Here is an 18,886-nt window from a genome sequence, read left to right as displayed (position 1 = left end):
ATAAGTTTATATATTTTGAGCTGGGTATATTTCTCTCCTGCCAGTTTAAAGATGTGGTTGTAATTTATTTATTTTTATATACCGAGGTTCAAAATATGAGTGTGATACATTACAGGAGGACCTTGCAAGACTAGAAGACTGAGCATCCAAATGGCAGATGAAATTTAACGTGGACAAGTGTTGCATATAGGGAAAAATAGGTGTTGCATATAGGGAAAAATAACCCTGGCTGAAGTTACACGATGAAAGTAATGACAAAATTTCACAAAAACTCCTAGCCTCCCAAAAATGAACAGGCTGCCCCTTACTAATGGCATTATAGTTTGCAATATAGAAAGACCAATGCTTTTAAAAAACCGCTTTGTTACTTATGATGGTATGACATTTCGGCCTTACACTTTTCCCCCCCCCCCCCAACAGTGGGCATCCCAGAGCTGCACTAACTGTTTGCATTGGCTTGCCAGCGTTACTATAGTCCCAATTAATAAGTGCATACATTATGTTGAAAGAGTGAATCAGAGTAAATATTTATAAATGACAGAGAAAGTGTTACCACTTGCCATGTGTGCTTCTCACTCACTGCCCAGAATACAGAGGCTGCATGCAATTTTCTTTTATGTAAGAGTTGAGGGTCCTTAGATCAAGAATATTCACAAGCCAGGAATGCTTCTGCTAGAGACTATTATTACTAGAGTATTACCTATCAATAGATCGTACAGGACAGCAGAAACACTGGGCAATCTTGGCTTGCTAAGGGTATGACACCCAGTTCCTTTTGCAAGGTACTGTTACCCCCTAATAAGGACGGTTTTGTATTATGTGTGCTGGTGTTGCCTCAGTACTCCAGTATTGCCTTAGTATGTAAAGGCTGGTCTATCTCTAACAAAACCAGCCCAGGCCACGAGTCACAATCTGGGACCTACAATGCTGATTTCAAATGGAATGAGGACTAGAAACATCACAAAATATAGCAATCTGAAATCAAAACCCAGGACTGGCCTGAAGTCTCTTTTCAGAGACTGGGTCTCCTCTCTGGTCTCTCTCTCTCTCTCTTGCTAAAGAGAATGCCAGAGGACTTAGCTTGCTAACAGGAACCAGTTAGTTCTTCACTGTCAGGGCCTAATCAGAACCTTGGCTGTTTTAATCATTCTGCAGATACATTTTATACTCAACATTTCACCCTCCCTCACTCAAGTCAATTGTCAGAGGGCTTGGCTGCCTTTTAAAGGACAGTGATAAATCTCTGCTGTGCAGCTGAGGAGCACTCAGTGGATGATATGAGCCAGGAGTGAACTCTATTAACTCCGCTCACTGCTGAGTGGCAGGGATCAAGAAATGCAGGGCAGGGAAAGCCAAGAACATTTCATTGCTGGGTGCGCTATCTACAATAAATTAAACATTGCTGGATTCAAACATTAACAAACAATAACAGTTTCTTCTGCCAACCCCCTTTTAGTGCCCAGGAAAGCTCCTTCAACAGAGCAGGAAAAATTCCTGGTCCTGTAGCCTCAGGTTGGTTGTATTGTTGGAGAAGTAAGGTGGACCCTTGACTTACGAACTCAATTCGTTCGCGAGAGCTGGTTGCAACTCAAGTGGGTTGAAAGTCAAGACTATTTTTCCCATAAGAAATAATGGAAATACCCATAATGCGTTCCAACCCTCCCAAAACACCCCTTACCTAACCTTTTCATAATAAAAAAAAAAGGTTGAACAATATGTCTAATTTACCAGAAACACCAATAATTTTCCTAGTGTACTCACCAAAAAGCTATAAAATGTGCCTAGACTACCAGAAACAATTTCATACTGTACTCACCATTCAAGTTGACATCTTTAGCGAGGAGGGGGAGGAGGGGGAGGATTTCACCCTCCCCACCCCCTCAGAGCCCATCTCTGGCCCCCAAACACTCATTTTTCCCTCCCAGCATACTCATTCCTCCCCTCCTGATACTTTGCTGGAGCCAGCTGAGTGCTACATTCCCTTTCTGCTGCTGCGCAGAAGCTTCTTTGGTCACCAGTGATGCTGTTGCTTGCTGCAATGCCGTGCCGGGTCTGCCTACATGCTCCTGTGAACATTTGCAACTCTGGGTGTGCCTGAGATGGACAGGCCTCATCGGCAGCAACAGCAGCCAATCACTGCAACAGCAGAGCAGAGGTCCCACCCACCAAGCCCCAAAAATGCGATTGACAGGGGAAAATGCCCAATTAGAAGCAACCGCACGCAAGAGCGATACCCATGGCCTTGGCCGGTATTCAGGTTGTAACTCAAGACTTTGGTTGTAACCCAAGTTGTTCGTATGTCGGGCCAGTTGTAACTCGAGGGTCCACTGTATTGATCAACATTGGACGACCAACTCAGTGAAAAGCAGCTGTTTAATCAGCAGTGGATACATGAGTTTAACAGCACAAAATACCACATAAAAGATTTGGTAGATATGATAGACAAAGCGGGTGGCTTTTGTCAGTTGCTACACCCTGTACTGAGTTTACTGCAAGGATTTTACAACAGTGGTAATTTTACTAGACAGACACTGGTCATGGTTACTAAGAAGCCCCCATCAATGGAGTATTGTAGAGTCAGGGAGAATAAGTAGCCCCCCATGTTTCTCGCAATGCTCAGTGCTATGCCTCCTACCCTTTGTTTCATTTTTCTCGCAATTCATTTGAAACCACTTTCAAACATTCCCTGATGGTGGAACACAATTCATGCTGCAGATTATAATCTGTTTGAAACTAAATTTCAACCTCACTGGGGAAATGAGTTAAAGGAAGACTACAATGAGCCTTCTTTCTTTGAGTCAGCAACCAAAAGGCTCAAACCACCATTTCAGACCCTCCAAAATACAGTAAAGACAAAACAGCAACACAGAATATCTAGACCCCAGTGCTACAGCTTCTGGAGTTGGAAGAGTTCACCTCTAAATAAAGTGTATCCTCTCAGGGTAAGCACCTCTGCTGTCTTTACAAATTCAGTACTGTCTGGAAAATTAGTAAAGGTTATGGCATATCAAACATTTCCAAGCAGGTTGCAAACACTAGGCTTGACCCATAAGAACAAATGTCGACAGGCAGGTACAGGCCTTATACTAGTCATCTCCACAGCGTGAAGTAGTATTATCACAGCCAGTCCACAAAATCACTTATTGAATAAACAGAAAGATTATACTAAAGCATATAGGCAGAGGTATAACGCCTACTTCTGGAGAGGATTTGATAAGGTAGAACCAATATGTGGTGACTCCATCAGCTGAAATTGAGTGGGCAAAAAAAAAAAAATGATATCAAGTCAGACACAGTCCATCTCACCCAGGATATCATGGTCTGGTTTTAATTAACCACAATGTCTCATTTTATGACCTTAAATCTTCTTCAGACAGGCAGATTAAATACTCCTGTCAAGGAAGACACCATGGACTGCAGCTGCTTAAGCCTTCATTAAAGAGCACATCTAGTACTTACTCCCTCTCATAGCACTTTTCTCAACATCGGTGCACATCTTATGAATTTATGGAAAATGTCTTTCTCAATGACAACTTCCTTTTATGGAAAAGTGGTTCTCCAAGAAATAAAAATGGACAACACAATGAATGGGAACCATCTTCCCATCAAATTGAAGTTATTTACTTCTTTTTGCAGATACAGTAATGGACAGTACTTGAACAATTTTCAATATCTGGTCTGCCTGGGCTTAAAAATTAGTTTAAATCTAAAAATTAAACTACTTTGATTTTGAAAAATAGTAAAATGCATCTAGCTTAGATATGGGGATTTTTTTACTTTAGAATTTAGACTTTTAAATTGATAATAAAGTTTGAGATTCATAGTGAATTTGTCCAGTCAAAGGAGACAGACCTCGGGTCCAAATTGCTATTGATAATGCCTTAGATTCTCAGTCTCGTCTCTTATGAATTGAACAAGCCTATCACTCTACAACTGGAGGAAGTTAATTTATTTATATACATACATTTTCTGTTTAGAATTCCTATTGTAAAATTAGAAAACAAAATCCCTGCTGTCCATGAATTCTACTTCTTCTGTGCTTGATCTAGTAATTTCTGGCCTGGTGTTAAATGTTCCAAAAACTAGAAGGTCTTTGGGTAGCTAATTTAGGATCTATAATTTTTGAGAGGGTTGTTATACTTATTCTGTCAGAATAAAAAGTTTAAGCATTTTATAGATTCACAGCTCAGTATGAAACCCTATTTAAGACATCTTGGGAAAATAGCATTTTATAAGTTAAATATGCTTAGGCCATGGAAGTACTTAATGCCAAGGAATATGTTTTGCATTATTCTACAGTTTGTCTTTGGTCATCTTAAAAGTGATGCATGTGTTTCAGCTAATTCAAAATGCGGCTGCACATTTATTAGATTTATCAAAGTTTGAGCATAACACTCCAGCTTTGCATTGGTTGCCAGTAAAGTTTAGGACAAGGTTCCGGTTATTAATATATTTTTTTTAATTATCTGTTTATTAAATTTTTTTGCTGATACATTTGTATACAATTGACAGGAAAAAAAACAATGCAGTGATAATAAAATTTTACATATTAAATCTCAAAATTCCTTCATAGACAACTGAAATACTGTCATTGCATCTCTTAGCCCTCAATACAGTACGTGAGATCCATCTCATGACACGACTTATTAATAGGAAATACATAACAATAACAATTAAGTAACAAAGCTCTAGGCAGGAATTGTAAATTTTTACTGAACACTTTAGCCTCTATGAGGTTACACTTGCTCTAGAATCGGGCTACTTTCAGGCCTAGCAATCAATCTATCAATTATAAACTTTTCCAACTGAAAGGGCTGAAAAAAAGTATAACTTAAATCTTTAAATTTAATGAGGCACTTGCAGGGAAATCTGAGGAAAAACTGTGCACCCAATTGTACTACTTTTGATCTTAATTTTTCTCCTGAACTGCGTTTCTTTAGCAAAATTGGGAAATATTTGTACTCTCACACCCAAAAATACCTCAGCTTTATTATGGAAATAAGCTCGGAATACCCAATCCCTATTAGAGTCCAGTAAGAAAATTATCAATGTTGCTGGTTGGGCCTCTTCTTCTGCAGATGTTTCCAAGATCTCAGATAAATTTAATGGAGACAACATTTGCATTTCTCTACCTTCAACTGGAACTTTTTTCCTCATGGGCAGGTAATAAATCTTCGATAATGGGGGGCAGTGTAACTTGAGGTAATTTAAACTTTCCAATGCAAACTTGGTCCACATTTCTACAGGAGTGACTAATGTTTCTAGGAAAATTGATTAACCTCAAATTTTTACTTCTCTGTTGGTTTTCAATATTTTCAAATTTCCTTAGAAAGTATGAGTTATCCTTTATCAATCCTTGATGCTGCTTTCTCATCTCCCCCCATTTCTGATTTTAATATGTCCACTTCCCGTTTATTTTCTATGGATTCTTCTTTCAATTTTAATATTTGTGGCTCCAATTGTTTCACCTTCCTTCTTGTGGGTCTAATTTGTAAAGACACATTTTTTTTCAATGTCTCAATCACCAACCAGATTGATGCTAAAGAAAAAGTTTCTGGTCTTACCATCGAGGCCAAATCAGGTTCAAATTCCTGTATCATGCCTTCATCAATATCTTCTCCATTATGCCAAAAAACAGACCGCTCTCCAGCTTGTGTTTCTCCTCCTCGAGGCTCCTCTCTGTCCAGCCCTGCAGCTCCTGGTTGCCCCGCGCTGGTCAGATCTTCCTCCGCTCCTCGCAGGGCTCTCTCCCTGGTGTGACCCGGAAGCCCCTCCGGGTGGGTCAGGTCAGCAATCCGCCTTGCTGCAGGGTTATCGGGAGCTGCTCTCTCCGCCGGGGACAGTGATATTGTTGAGTCAAAGAGGATGCCGGTTGTCAGAGCATCTCAACGGCTTTCCTCCAGCGACTCTTCTCACGGCATACCATGTCCTCTGAGGATGTGGTCGCCCATCGGCCCACGAGTCATGCCCTGTGGTGGGGCATCGAGATTCAGCCTCTCTCGGGCCCTCCGTTTGCGCCCGGAGTGAGGCATTAGGAAAAACTTCCAGGTAATCGGAGAGAGAGACGCGCACACACCCTCTCTCTAGGGCACCATCTTGGATCTCATTCCGATTATTAATAATTTTTAAGTTGTTATATGAAGTCACCCCATGTTCTCCAAAGAAAGTTGATCAAATACATGCCAGTGCGTGCTTTGCGCTCTGCTGACCAGCATTTATTATGTGTTGCTGCTCACAGAGATTATAAACTTCAACATGAAAGAGCTAAAGCCTTTTCTTTCATGGCTCCTATTTGCTGGAATGCTCTACAGAGCCAGATATTAAAATATTTAGGAAGAGAGTAAAAATTTACTTTTCCATGAAGCACTTGGATGATGTATTGTTAAGGATTTACATGTTATTTGTTTTCTAAAGTTAGAATGTTTTTATTCTTTGTTTTTATAAATTGTGGATGTTTGTAAACCGCGCTGAACACAAAATTTGTATGGAGGTTTGTGGTATACAAGTTTTTAAATAAATAAGTAGGTTAGTTAAGAAATTGGAATTTGATTTGGCTAATCATCTTACAGTTATAATAAAGGAAGCTTATCCCAGGGCTCTTTACTTTCCCTGTTAAAACAAGCCAGAGTATGCCCATTGCTTAAAAATCCCTCCCTGAGCTCAGCCGACAAACATGACTGGCTTGATTCTAAAATCCCTATTTTTGGATGAAAATAGATGGTGCTCAGTCAGGTCTAAATTTTCCTCAAAAAGATAAATGCTTATCAACTCAAGCAATCAGGCTTTCGCCCAGATCACAGTACTGACTCAGCACATACAACCCTTATGAATGAGATTAGGATTCATTTCAAATTGGGTGATGCCTTAGTTACTTTTTAGTAACTTGAGTGCTGTGTTTGATCTAGTGGATCATTAGGGACCTTTGTTTTCAGTTTTTATTTCACTTTTCTTGGAAATTTCAGTGTTGTGATGGAAAAAAAAAAAAAGATTTTGAGGAAAATGACTTTTTCCACCAAGAGAATTGAAATTCCCAGGAACATATGAAATTGCCATGCTGGGTCAGACCAAGCCCAGCATCCTGTTTCCAACAGAGGACAAACCATGACACAAGAACCTGGCAAGTACCAAACACTAAGTAGATCCCATGCTACTGATGCCAGTAATAGCAGAGGCTATTCCCTAAGTCAACTTTATTAACAGCATAAAGTCTAGAGGACGTGAATGAAGAGTGGGTGGCTCGCGGGAATGACGGCTACTGCCTGGAGATAATACCCTTATTCAATAAACATACACACGGTTAATGCGACTCCAACATTGCTCCAAGCTTCAACAGCAAGAGGAAATGTGAAAAAAGATTTGCATTCACAAAAAACGGGAAGTAGCTTGCTTGTTATGGCAGTTACTACCCCAAACCAAATAAGCCTGATACTTCACTTTCAATGCATATCCAGCATAGCTCTCTGCTTCAACGGCAGGGGAGAAAGTCTGATACTTCGTGCATATCCAGCATAGCTCTCTGCTTCAATGGCAGGGGGAATGAAGAAAAGTGGATCTATATACAGACAACCAACAAGGACTGAATCACATAGTCTGAGTAAACAAATAAGCATGGGTGTAGCTTGCTTATTGCGACAGTTGCTACCCCTAACTAAGCTAGATATTTCACTTAGATGCAGCTCCAACACTGCTCTTTGCATTAATGGTGGGGGTGGAAGGGAAATGGAACCAAAGGTTACTAAGAGCCAAGAGTAACAGATAAGTATGAGAAAAAAAAAGGTGCGACGCTTGCTGGGCAGACTGGATGGGCCGTTTGGTCTTCTTCTGACGTCATTTCTATGTAGGTAATTGATTTCTCCTCCAAGAATTTATCCAAACCTTTTTTGAACCCAGCTACATTAACTGCACTAACCACATCCTCTGGCAACAAATTCCAGAGCTTAATTGTGCGTTGAGTGAAAAAGAAATTTTCTCTGATTAGTCTCAAATGTGCTACTTGCCAACTTCATGGAATGCCCCCGGTCCTTCTATTACCTGAAAGTGTAAATAACCGATTCACATCTACTCATTCAAGACCTCACATGATTTTAAAGACCTCTATCATATCCCCCCTCAGCCTTCTTTTCTCCAAGCTGTACAGCCCTAATCTCTTCAGCCTTTCCTCATAGGAGAGCTGTTCCATCCCCTTTATCATTTTGGTTGCCCTTCTCTGTACCTTCTCCATCGCAACTATATCTATATGCGGCAATCAAAATTGTACACAGTATTCAAGGTGCGGTCTCACCATGGAGCGATATAGAGGCATTATGACATTTTCTGTTTTAACCAATCCCTTCCTAATAATTCCTAACATTCTGTTTGCTTTTTTGACTGCTGCAGCACACTGAGCCGACGATTGATGCCTAGATCACACTGTCCACTATGATGCCTAGATCTTTTTCCTGGGTGGTAGCTCCTAATGTGGAACCTAACATCGTGTAACTACAGCAAGGGTTATTTTTCCCTATATGCAACAACTTGCACTTGTCACATTAAATTTCATCTGCCATTTGGATGCCCAATCTTCCAGTCTCGCAAGATCCTCCTCTAATGTATCACAATCCGCTTGTAATTTAACTACTCTGAATAATTTTGTATCATCTGCAAATTTGATAACCTCACGCATCGTATTCCTTTCAAGATCATTTATAAATATATTGAAAAGCAACGGTCCAAGTACAGATCCCTGAGGCACTCCACTGTTTACCCTTTTCCACTGGGAAAATTGACCATTTAATCCTACTCTCTGTTTCCTGTCTTTTAACCAGTTTGTAATTCACGAAAGGACATCACCTCCTATCCCATGACTTTTTAGTTTTCTTAGAAGCCTCTCATGAGGGACTTTGTCAAACACCTTCGGAAAATCCAAATACACTACATCTACCGGTTCACCTTTATCCACATGTTTATTAACCCCTTCAAAAAAATTAAGCAGATTTGTTAGGCAGGACTTCCCTTGGGTAAATCCATGTTGACTGTGTTCCATTAAATCATGTCTTTCTATATGCTCTATAATTTTGATTTTTAGAATAGTTTCCACTATTTTTCCCGGCACTGAAGGCTCACTGGTCTACAGTTTCCTGGATCACCCCTGGAGCCCTTATTAAATATTGGGGTTACATTGGCCACCCTCCAGTATTCCGGTACAATGACAATGATAGCTTACAAATTTTAACAAATAGATCAGAAATGTCATTTTTGAGTTCCTTCAGTACCCTAGGATGCATACCATCTGGTCCAGGTGATTTGCTACTCTTTAGTTTGTCAATCTGGTCTTCTACATCTTCCAGGTTCACAGTGATTTGGTTCAATTTGTCTGACTCATCACCCTTGAAAACCATCTCCGAAACTGGTACCTCCCCAACATCCTCATTAGGAAAAATAAAATAAAAAATGAAAACAAAAATCCCTATGATTCATCACTTGCTTTTATTGTGGCTTTCAGAACTTGGTTTCCATCTCTTTTTTTGACAAACCGCTCATATCAAGTAAGCTGGGGTACCACAGGCACTATTTCTTGCCCCAATTTATTTATACCCAGCATTTCTTGCAGCTATAATTCAAAGTTTAGAGTATAGTTGCTTCTTTTACAGGTATTATAAAATTGGGACTATGGATAAGCTGGATAATTTCAGCTCTACAAATGACTGGTACTCACATTGCTGAGAGAGACATAAAATTTTTAGGCATTTGAATTAATGCAAATTTGACTATGAGTCACAAATTTCATTTATGGTAGGATTATCTTTTTCTCATTTGTGTTTTATACATTTTTTTTTCTTTTTTAGAAAAGTACGATTTTCGAACCCTTGTGCATGCACTTGGGTTGTCATGTATGAATTACTGTAATGTTTTGTACCATGGTCTCTCATGTATTAATACATCAGGTCAGGGGAGGTTCTATAATGAGGCAGAGTGACGCGGCTGCTTCAGGCGGCGGAATTTTGAGGCGGTAAAAAAATGCCCCTCTGAGAACGCCGCTGTAGCATCTGCCTCACACTGCCTGCCCCTGCTGCCTCACACTCATACCTGGGAATTCTCTGGATTTGGCCCGGAAACTCCGGAATTCTGAATAAATTGCTGGGTCTCCGGCCAGCACCCGAAAACTCTGGGTGCCCTGCTGCAAAAGGCCGGAAGAGAAAGGGCCTGGAGCAGTGCACGCTCGAAGGAAGAGGAGCATCAGCACCCGTATTCCCGGAAGAAAATGTGAAGTCCAATGCTGCGTGGCAAGAAAGACGAGCAGTAGCATCGCCCTCCTCTGCCGGAAACTGAAAACGCAGGACGAGGAGCAACAATGGCAGGCCACGCTCTGAAAATAAAACAAGGGCAGAGCAGGCTGACTTACTGGAGGAGGAGGAGGAAGTGGAGCACATGTCCCGCAAGCCGGGAGAAAGAGGAGGCTCCTGTGGCTAATGAGAATCGAGGTGAAAAGAGACAATGAGAGTGCATGTGTGTATGGAAGAGGGACAGAAGTGAATGAATGTACGTGTGTGGAAAAAGTGGGGGGCACCATCTCATCCCTCCCTCAGGCAGCAGATTGCCTTGAGCTGCCCCTGCATCAGGCATTACAGAATAACGCAGTGCAACCAATTTTGGGCTAAATAAATGACGTTTCCTATACTTTAGAAAAACTATATTGGCTTCTTATTTTTCAATTTAAGTTTAAAATTCTGTGTTTAGCTTTTAAGGCATTACACAACAGTCAGCCACTACGTCTAGTCTATTGATTAGTTATCATCAGTCTAGGGCGTTACAGTCTTCCCAAAAGGATCTTCTTGTGATGATATTGAAAATTACAGTGAGCATGAGACCCGCCCCCTTGTGATGTCATCCAGCCCAGCCGGTAAATGGCGCCATTCCACCTGGTGTCGCGCGACAAAGGGGTACTCCCCTTTGTGCACCCCTTCGTGCAACCCTTGGTGCTACCTTTTTCCGTTTTAACTACTATGTTTCTTCCACTTTTGTTTACCTTTCTTTTTTTTCATAGTTGTTATCCCTTGTTAACAATTTTCATTGTTATTAATGTTAAAGGTAACTTTTTTCCTGCATCTCCTGTTTTAATGTAAACCGGTATGATTTGTATATTATACAAGAATGTCAGTATATAAAAATTAAAAATAAATAAATAAATAAAATACATTACATTAGAATGTATTAGATGCATTGCTAAGGAATGCTTTGCCATACAATATTTGATGGCGACCAATTATCCTAGATTTAGAAAAGCAGTAACAGGCTGGCTTTTGGAGCAGGCTTTTAATGAACATGTTCTGGGTATCCTTTTATTTTTCAGGTTTGGTAGATGGTGAATTTTAATTTGTACTGTTTTATGCTCGTTTTAATTGTTCTTTTGTCTAGATTTTATTACTATGATACGCTATTGTATGAAATAAATACTGTAATTATGTATCTTGTATTTTTAATTTTGATTTGTACATTAATTTTTTTGTATATAATGTAATTGTTGATCTTTAGTGGTATATCAATCCCAAGTAACCTAAAGAAGAGAGTAAAACTGCAATGCTTAGGACCCCAAAATCCATGTGTTTTCCTTCTGAAGGATGAGAAAATAGCACTTATAGCTTGAGCACCTAGCAACTCTGCTTTGTTGTTACATCTATTGCAACAGATGGTCACTATGCTTAACAAGGATCCCTGGGTCAGGCCTTGAGTAAGTCTTGATTAATCGCCATAAGTCCCTGCAGCAGAAAGGCCACCTACTCCAGCAGAGTGTTTCTAAGCAGTTGGTCTCCATATCATCTGACAGAAGGCTTTTCTGATTATTTCAACCAAGGGTTTAGTGAATGAGAACAATCTCCTATTTTGTTTTAGTTATGTATTTTATGTTATTATGCATTTGTACTAAGATTTAAATTTTTCAGTTTGGATTTTCATACCAGTTCAGAGAATCTCCTGGTTTGTCCTGTTTTAGTTATGCATTTTATGTTGTGTTTTTAAACTTAAATTTTGATTTTATATACTTTTTATGTAGGTGACTTGTTATCCGCTAAGTACTTTGATCAAATAAAAAGCTAACCTTATTAAATCTTAATAGAAGCCTCCGCAGCAACTCCCCAGCCTCCAAACGTCTCCGGCCCAGTGGCCACGCACTACAGCGAACTGTGGCAGACCCATCAGTGGGTACGGATGAGGATCCCTCTCACTCCCCAGACTGGCAGGAACCACCATTCTCACAGAGCTCAACGGTGCAAATGAAGCCCCCTCTGCTAAAGACTGCGAAACGCACACCCAGCGAGACCTTCCTCCTATTCCTTCTCTCACACACTCCTTTCCTCCGCTTTCCCATGTCTGCATGCGTTTCCAGCGCAGATCGCCAAAAAGCATGTGGTTAAAAAACGAGAAGTATTTTATTTATTTAGCATTCGTTTATATACCGAGGTATAGCAGACATTGCCTTCACTCCGGTTTACATTATAACAAACCAGTTACATTTAAATCCATAACAGTATAACAGCAAAAAATTGAAAAAAAAAAAAGTAGAGTTCTTCTGCTGCTTACCTACGTGCATCACCCCCCGAAATGATTGCTAAATCGTTTCTTATTCCCAAGCAGCACCATTAGACTTCAGCCTGCGAGTAAGGGGTCTGCAGCTTAGCTAATGACTCCCTGGCCTTGCCCAGTGCTGCAAAGCTCATACGGTAGGGGTCCGAAGCCCAGGGAGCTGTCCAGCCAGCACTGCTTCTTTTTTTTTTTTTTTTTTACCTTTCCGCGGCACGAGACAGAGAAGGGATGGGCTCGCCGCTCTTCTCGTGCAACCGGAGCCGCAGCTCTGTGTCTCTCTCTCTCTCTCTCTCTGCCCGGCGAGGAACTGGAACCCGCCGCTGTCACGCTCCGTGACGTCACTACGGGGACGGAAGGGGAAGAAACACCCCCCTCCAGACAAATTAACCACTATTATTGCTGCTGCCGCCGCCGCCGCCGCCTCCTCAGCACCCCGTCAGCGACGGCCACCGCAGGGAAGGGGGACGGGCACAATAACGGCTGCAGCTGCGCGCGCGCGCGCGCGCGGGGGCCGAAGGAAGCCAACGAGCGAACGCAGCCGCACGCAAGCACGTCACCGGCACGCTGACGTCATACAACGTCTCGCCCCCTGCTCCAGGAGCGATGACGCAACGCCCCTCCTCGTACCGAGCGCGCGATTGGGGCGGCAATAGTGAAGCAGGCGCGTGAGAAGGGAAGATTTTAAATCGGAGGCATTTTTTTTTTAACGTATTGTACAAGCAAAAAAATTGCAATGTTAAAATAATGCATATTGCACACATCAAATGCATACAACTACAAATTAAAACACGAACTAATTAGGGGGGGGGGCGTCTTGTCACCGCTTCTGGAGAGCATGAGATGTCACATTGAATCAGTCTGTTAAAAGAAATTGCAGTCTAACAAACATACCAATGACCAAAATAACCTGCTTACAAAGGCAGCATCGTAAGAACCTAAGAAATACCATAGCAGGTCAGGCCAAGAGCTTATCAAGCCCATCCAGCGTGCTGTCTGACCGGGGCCGGTGCAAGGATATTAGGCGCCCTGGTCCAGCCTTAGAGCCTTGCATTTCCCGCGGGATAACCCCAACCCCAACCCTCCTTCTCCAGCCCACACACATGTAAAAATGATGTAATTTATAACAGATTGTACACGAAAAGGGACATGAGCTAAGCTACAGATCCCTCCATAGAAACTACACCTCCCCTCATTCACACAGGCAGGACACAGAGATCCTCGCCAAATGCAGAGTAGATAGACCACCAGCAATGATTATCCATAGAAACATGCAGACAAAAACCGAACTGGAAAACCCAAGCCAGCAACTGTATGCAGCGCAGCAAGGGAAGAAAAGAAACATCACCAATTCTGGCCTAGAGAGTGAATAAAGTAATCCAATCCTTAGTATCTCCAGATCAAACAGGTTTTATTAAGGGGATACTCTGCACCTAACCTATTGAAGGCTTTAATGCTAAGTGGGGCAATAAGGATGGGTTCCTGATCAGCTTAGGTGCTGAGAAGGCATTTGATCAGGTGGAGTGGCCATATTTATTATGGATTTTGAAACCGTATGGTTTTGGAGCCCACATTTTACAATGGATGACATTACTTTAAAAATAATCCCATAGCTCAGATATTGATTAATGGGTCTCTATTTAATACATTTGTTTTGGGTAGAGGTGCTAGACAGGGCTGCCCATTGTCCCCTTTATTGTATGTTTTATCTTTGGAACCATTGGCTCTCAAGTTGCATATCCTGTCTATTTTTTAAGGGATTTTAACTGAAAATAAATGATTGAATTAAGCTTATTTGCAGATGACATGCTATTATTTGTGGGCAATCTCAAAGTTAGTTTTATGGAAATTGTTTATACTTTTATTTTGTTTGGGTCTTTTTCTGGATTAAAAATTGATCACAACAAACCTGAAGCATTTCCTCTCAACTAAGTCTTTAAAAGAAAATTGGACTGGGTTGTTCCGTTTCTAATGGGCCATGGATTCTATGCGTTACTTGGGAATTCAGTTGGGCTCGTACAGTGCCAGAGCTGTATGCTTTGAATTTTCTTTCCATTCTGGATAAGATTTAAAGCCCTAGTGGTCCGCTGGGTGTCTCTTCCGATATCAGGTGCGCTTTGGTTAAAATGGTGGTTTTGCCAAAAATACTCTGTTGTTTACAGACAGTGCCTATATGGATTAAACAGTCAGATGTTCAGGGTTTTCCGTCAGTGATCTCTACTTTTATTTGGCATGATAGAAGAACACGGTTGGGCTTTGATATCTTGAGGGGGGGTGATAAAAAAGTTGGGGGTATAGCCCAACCTGATTTGCGGTTGTATAATGCCTCTTGTTTATTACATTTTGTCCAAGATTGGGTATGGATGAGTACAAGTTGGATGCGGACCGATCATTCACAGAATGGACCTGACCTTATCATCCTAGTAACTTGTTACTTCTAACCTGAGGTGACTTCTAACCTGAGGTGAGTTGGCTCCCTTACAATCCTCTAGTTTTTTATTAACTGCCATATGGAAAGTGTGGAGATGATGGTAGGGGGAGTGTAGGCCACAGATCTGACATTTCCTCTGTTTTGTTTCTTGTGGTCTTAGTCATTCTTTATTTCAGGATTGGGAAAAAAACGGAGTTTATATTGTCTGGACTCTGGAGCATCTGATACACGCAGAGCTGAATTGCTTGTATTTATTTCTACGGGAGAGGGATCAGTGGTCTATTCCTTCTAAACATTTTTTTTGCCTTTCTTCAGGCAAAATGCTATTGTTTGCAGGTGTGTAAAGGTGACGTTAGTCATATCACATTTACAGAGGATGATGATAGTTTTATAGACACTGTCCCTAAATACAACAAGATTGGTACCTGGGTTACAATGTTTAAAAAAAAAAATTGAAATTGGCCCACTTATCTAAGTTGTTGTCTGCCAATATGAGAGAAATTCAGTTTAAAATTCTCTGAGTAGAACTTTGTGTCATATGTGTACATAAATTACAATCTTTTTGGAGACAAATTTTTGTGTATTTGGAATCTCTTTTGGGTGGTTCTATCGATTGGTCTGGCAAATTAATATATTTGCATCTTTTTGATAGGACTCAAAAATAGAACATTTTTGAGTGTTTCTCTCCTAAGGGCCAAAAACATATTCTTTTGTATTGGAAGAGTGACAAACTACCTACTTTTTCAATCAGGAAATGATATATTTAGCAATTCCTTTCCTGTGGAATTCCTTTCCTCTTTCATTATACTTGTGAAAGGACTACCTGACCTTTAGGAAATCTCTTAAAATGTTCCTATTCATTAAAGCCTATCCTTCTGACTTTGAAATTCTCTACTTCATTTATCTGCTAAGAGTGTTATTCTGCTGCTTTTATTTTATTTTTACATTTTATGGTTACTGTTTTATTATTATTGACTGTTAATTACTGCTTATATATTTATGTTTAGTGATGATATGTCAGGTCATTTTATGTCCATTATGACATATAAGTTGATTATTTGTATACTTGATTTAGTTTACAACATATTAGTTCATTTTATTATATTGTACATCGCGTTGATTTACTGACATAAGAAATGCGATAAATTAAAGTTTGTGCTATTAGGAATGTTGAGGAAGAGGAAGTTTGCAAGTATAAAAATTTGCTTACGCAGCAAGGTCATTTTCATCTTTGGTCAGTTGTTAGTAGAACTGGCTAATTGATTTGTTTTATCTTTTTGTAATATTATTTGCTTTTGTGCCAGTTTCTCTTGTTTTCTTATTACTTTACATATAGAAATGACGGCAGAAGAAGACCAAATGGCCCATCCAGTCTGCCCAGCAAGCTTCACACATTTTTTCGTACTCAGGGGTGCTTGGCGGGGTGTGGGTGTGAGGTTAGTCAGTGGTGTATTTGCAGGGAGTTTACTGAAATTGTGAGTTTATTAGAATATTGTCCCATGTATCTTGGCTTGAATTTCAAACTTCTGGATATTGATTGTTTTGGGTCTGTTTGTACTTGTGTTTTTTCACTCCATTACCATTGCTCATAAAATATCAAACAATAACATCAAGACATAAAAAACATCAATAATAACAAAACCATGTTAAGAAAAAGAATAAATGTTTAAAAACAGCTGAGAAACAGAAGAACATCCAATAATTAAAAACTCATAAAATTTTATTTTTTTTTTAATATTTTTATTGTGTTTTTATACAGGAGGTACATCATAAATCATCTGAAAATATGATGGCATTATGTATCAGAACTATACAACACAACACAAATATAACAAAAGAACCCTGATGCATGAGACCTCCTCAATACCCCTTCCTCCTCCCAACCTTCCAAAACCCCTTCCACCACCACCACCACCGCCCCCCCCCCCCCCCCCCCCCCCCCCCCCCCAAATTCTACCAAGCAGAAAGGAGTTAAACAATGAAAGAAGTGAGACAACAGAATACCTGCAAATGGACAAAGAAGAGATTGGATTTCTCGTGGCTCTGAAGATTGTAGAGAGAGAGTCTTAGAACCTCACCACTGACTAATTGGGCAGTCCCCTTAAATCGTAGTGATGCTATAGTCTCCTTTACCACTCGAGGAAGGTTTGCAATATATGGCTGCCAAATCTTAGATACAGCCTCACGTTTAGGTGGTGGCAAGGATTTGGCTGAGATGTAATGAAGAGTTAACATCCTGATCATTCTATTTTCCCATTGTTTCAGACATGGGGTTTCCTTACCTATTCGTACCGTTAAAATTGTTTTCTTGGCTATCAGGCCTGCTTTACCTAGAAATAACTTTTGGCTCATATGAGTAAAATGCGATTCAGCATTATACAGCCCAAATAGTCAAGTTCTGGGGTCATCTGAAAGAGTAACTCCCAAAAGAGAGGAGCATCAGATTCTTACTGCTGTCCAAAAAGTAGTGATAGTTGGGACAGGTCCAGAATCCATGTAGAAAGTCACTGGAAGGGGCTTCGCACTTAGCACAGTTTGGTGTGGCGCACAACCTAGCCTGGTGTGCCCTTTTTATGTGAGTAAAACAGTTGCCAAAAATTTTTAAATTGCAATTCTCTCAAATCTACGTTTTCAGTAATATTAACTATGTGTTTGAAACAATACTGCATATCCATGGTGGTCAATGTAAATGCCGAGCCCTCAGGCCAACGCCCGAGAGTTTCAGAGAAGATCACTCTTTGCTTCAAAGGTCCCAAGCGTTTTTGAGAATATGGCACACGAGGGCTTTTCTGATCGCCTCTCTGGGGAAAAACTCCTAATTTCGTCCAATAGTCTAATGGGAAATTGGTAAGACCTGTAGCATGAGATATTGTCTCGCCTGGAAATAAGTGAAAAAGTCTGAGTTTGGTAAATTAAACTTTGCTTGCAGTTCCGAAAAGCTGTGTAGATTATTAGAGTTAGGTGGGAACATATGATGAATGTACAGCACTTCCATCCATGTTTCTTATTTCAGTCATACAACGAGTGGACACTGTTACCAAGCACCTCCTTAGCTCCTCAGAGTTTAGAACACAGCAGGATAAAATTATAACGTCTCCTGAAGTTTATCACGGTCATCAAAATGTTTGTGATGAACGCAAGAGTCCAGAGCCAATCAGAATGAAGGTGCGGCAGGCTGTGCAAGATTTGCACGCCAGTGGACGGACTTGCGGCAGGCCTGTCCCGTAGCTGCAGAATTCTGTCATGCTTTTCACTGGCTCCACATTGCAATTATTCAAGGATGGCGGTGCACGGGAGCTTCTGAGACCACAAAAGGTTCCTTCGTGAGACGCGACAGGCGGAGAATGAGAGAAAACCCACGGCGAATCGGACCCAGGGCTAAGAATCCTGGGAGTGCCCTGGAGCTCTGACATTTTCAATGGCTGGCGATGCATTCTGGCAAGAAAAGCTTAAACTTGTTATTTCTCTCTCTCTCTCTCTCATGGCCCTGTAGCTTCCTCCTCTTCCGTGGGAACGGAGGCTGGAATCTGGCAGCATGAGCCTTCATTTTAACCCTCACCTAGGCTTAGCCATCGGCAGCAGAAGTTCTCAGCCATGTCATCCTGGCCGCTGAGTGACAGGCAACGTTCCCCCCCCTCAGAGGCCATGAACACTGCCTCCGGCCCTGGCTGGTCAGAGAGCAGAGTCCTCCTCTGGGAGCCTGGGTTTAAATTTAATGACTTGCCTTTCCAAATCTAAGCAAGTTGTAATCCAAGCGCAGTGGGCATTTCCCTGCGCGCGAGAGTGAAGTGCCCTGCCCAGGATCACAAGAAATGTCAGTGGGAGAAGCAGAACTGTAACCCTGGCTTCTGCGGTTCTTAGCCCGCTCTTACAACCACAAGGCTACTCCTCCACTCAGAC

The 18,886-nt window shown here is 41.1% G+C and overlaps 1 protein-coding gene across 6 annotated transcripts in view; it reads right to left on the bottom strand.

The window, feature by feature from the left end:
• Positions 1-13,049, bottom strand: part of LOC115094532 (wiskott-Aldrich syndrome protein family member 3-like) — a 49,579-nt gene extending 36,530 nt beyond the window's left edge. For 5 of the 6 annotated variants that reach the window (XM_029607675.1, XM_029607677.1, XM_029607678.1 and 2 more), the window contains exon 1: positions 12,760-13,048. The gene's annotated coding sequence lies outside the window, so the exon portion shown is untranslated. Of the gene's footprint in view, positions 1-12,759 lie in introns of all 6 variants that reach the window. The other variant, XM_029607680.1, reaches the window with a different exon arrangement.
• Between the last annotated feature and the right edge of the window lie 5,837 nt (positions 13,050-18,886).

This window comes from Rhinatrema bivittatum, chromosome 6 (genome assembly GCF_901001135.1).
Source record: "Rhinatrema bivittatum chromosome 6, aRhiBiv1.1, whole genome shotgun sequence".
NCBI classification, from domain to species: domain Eukaryota; kingdom Metazoa; phylum Chordata; class Amphibia; order Gymnophiona; family Rhinatrematidae; genus Rhinatrema; species Rhinatrema bivittatum.
This window is presented reverse-complemented; position numbering and strand designations above follow the sequence as displayed.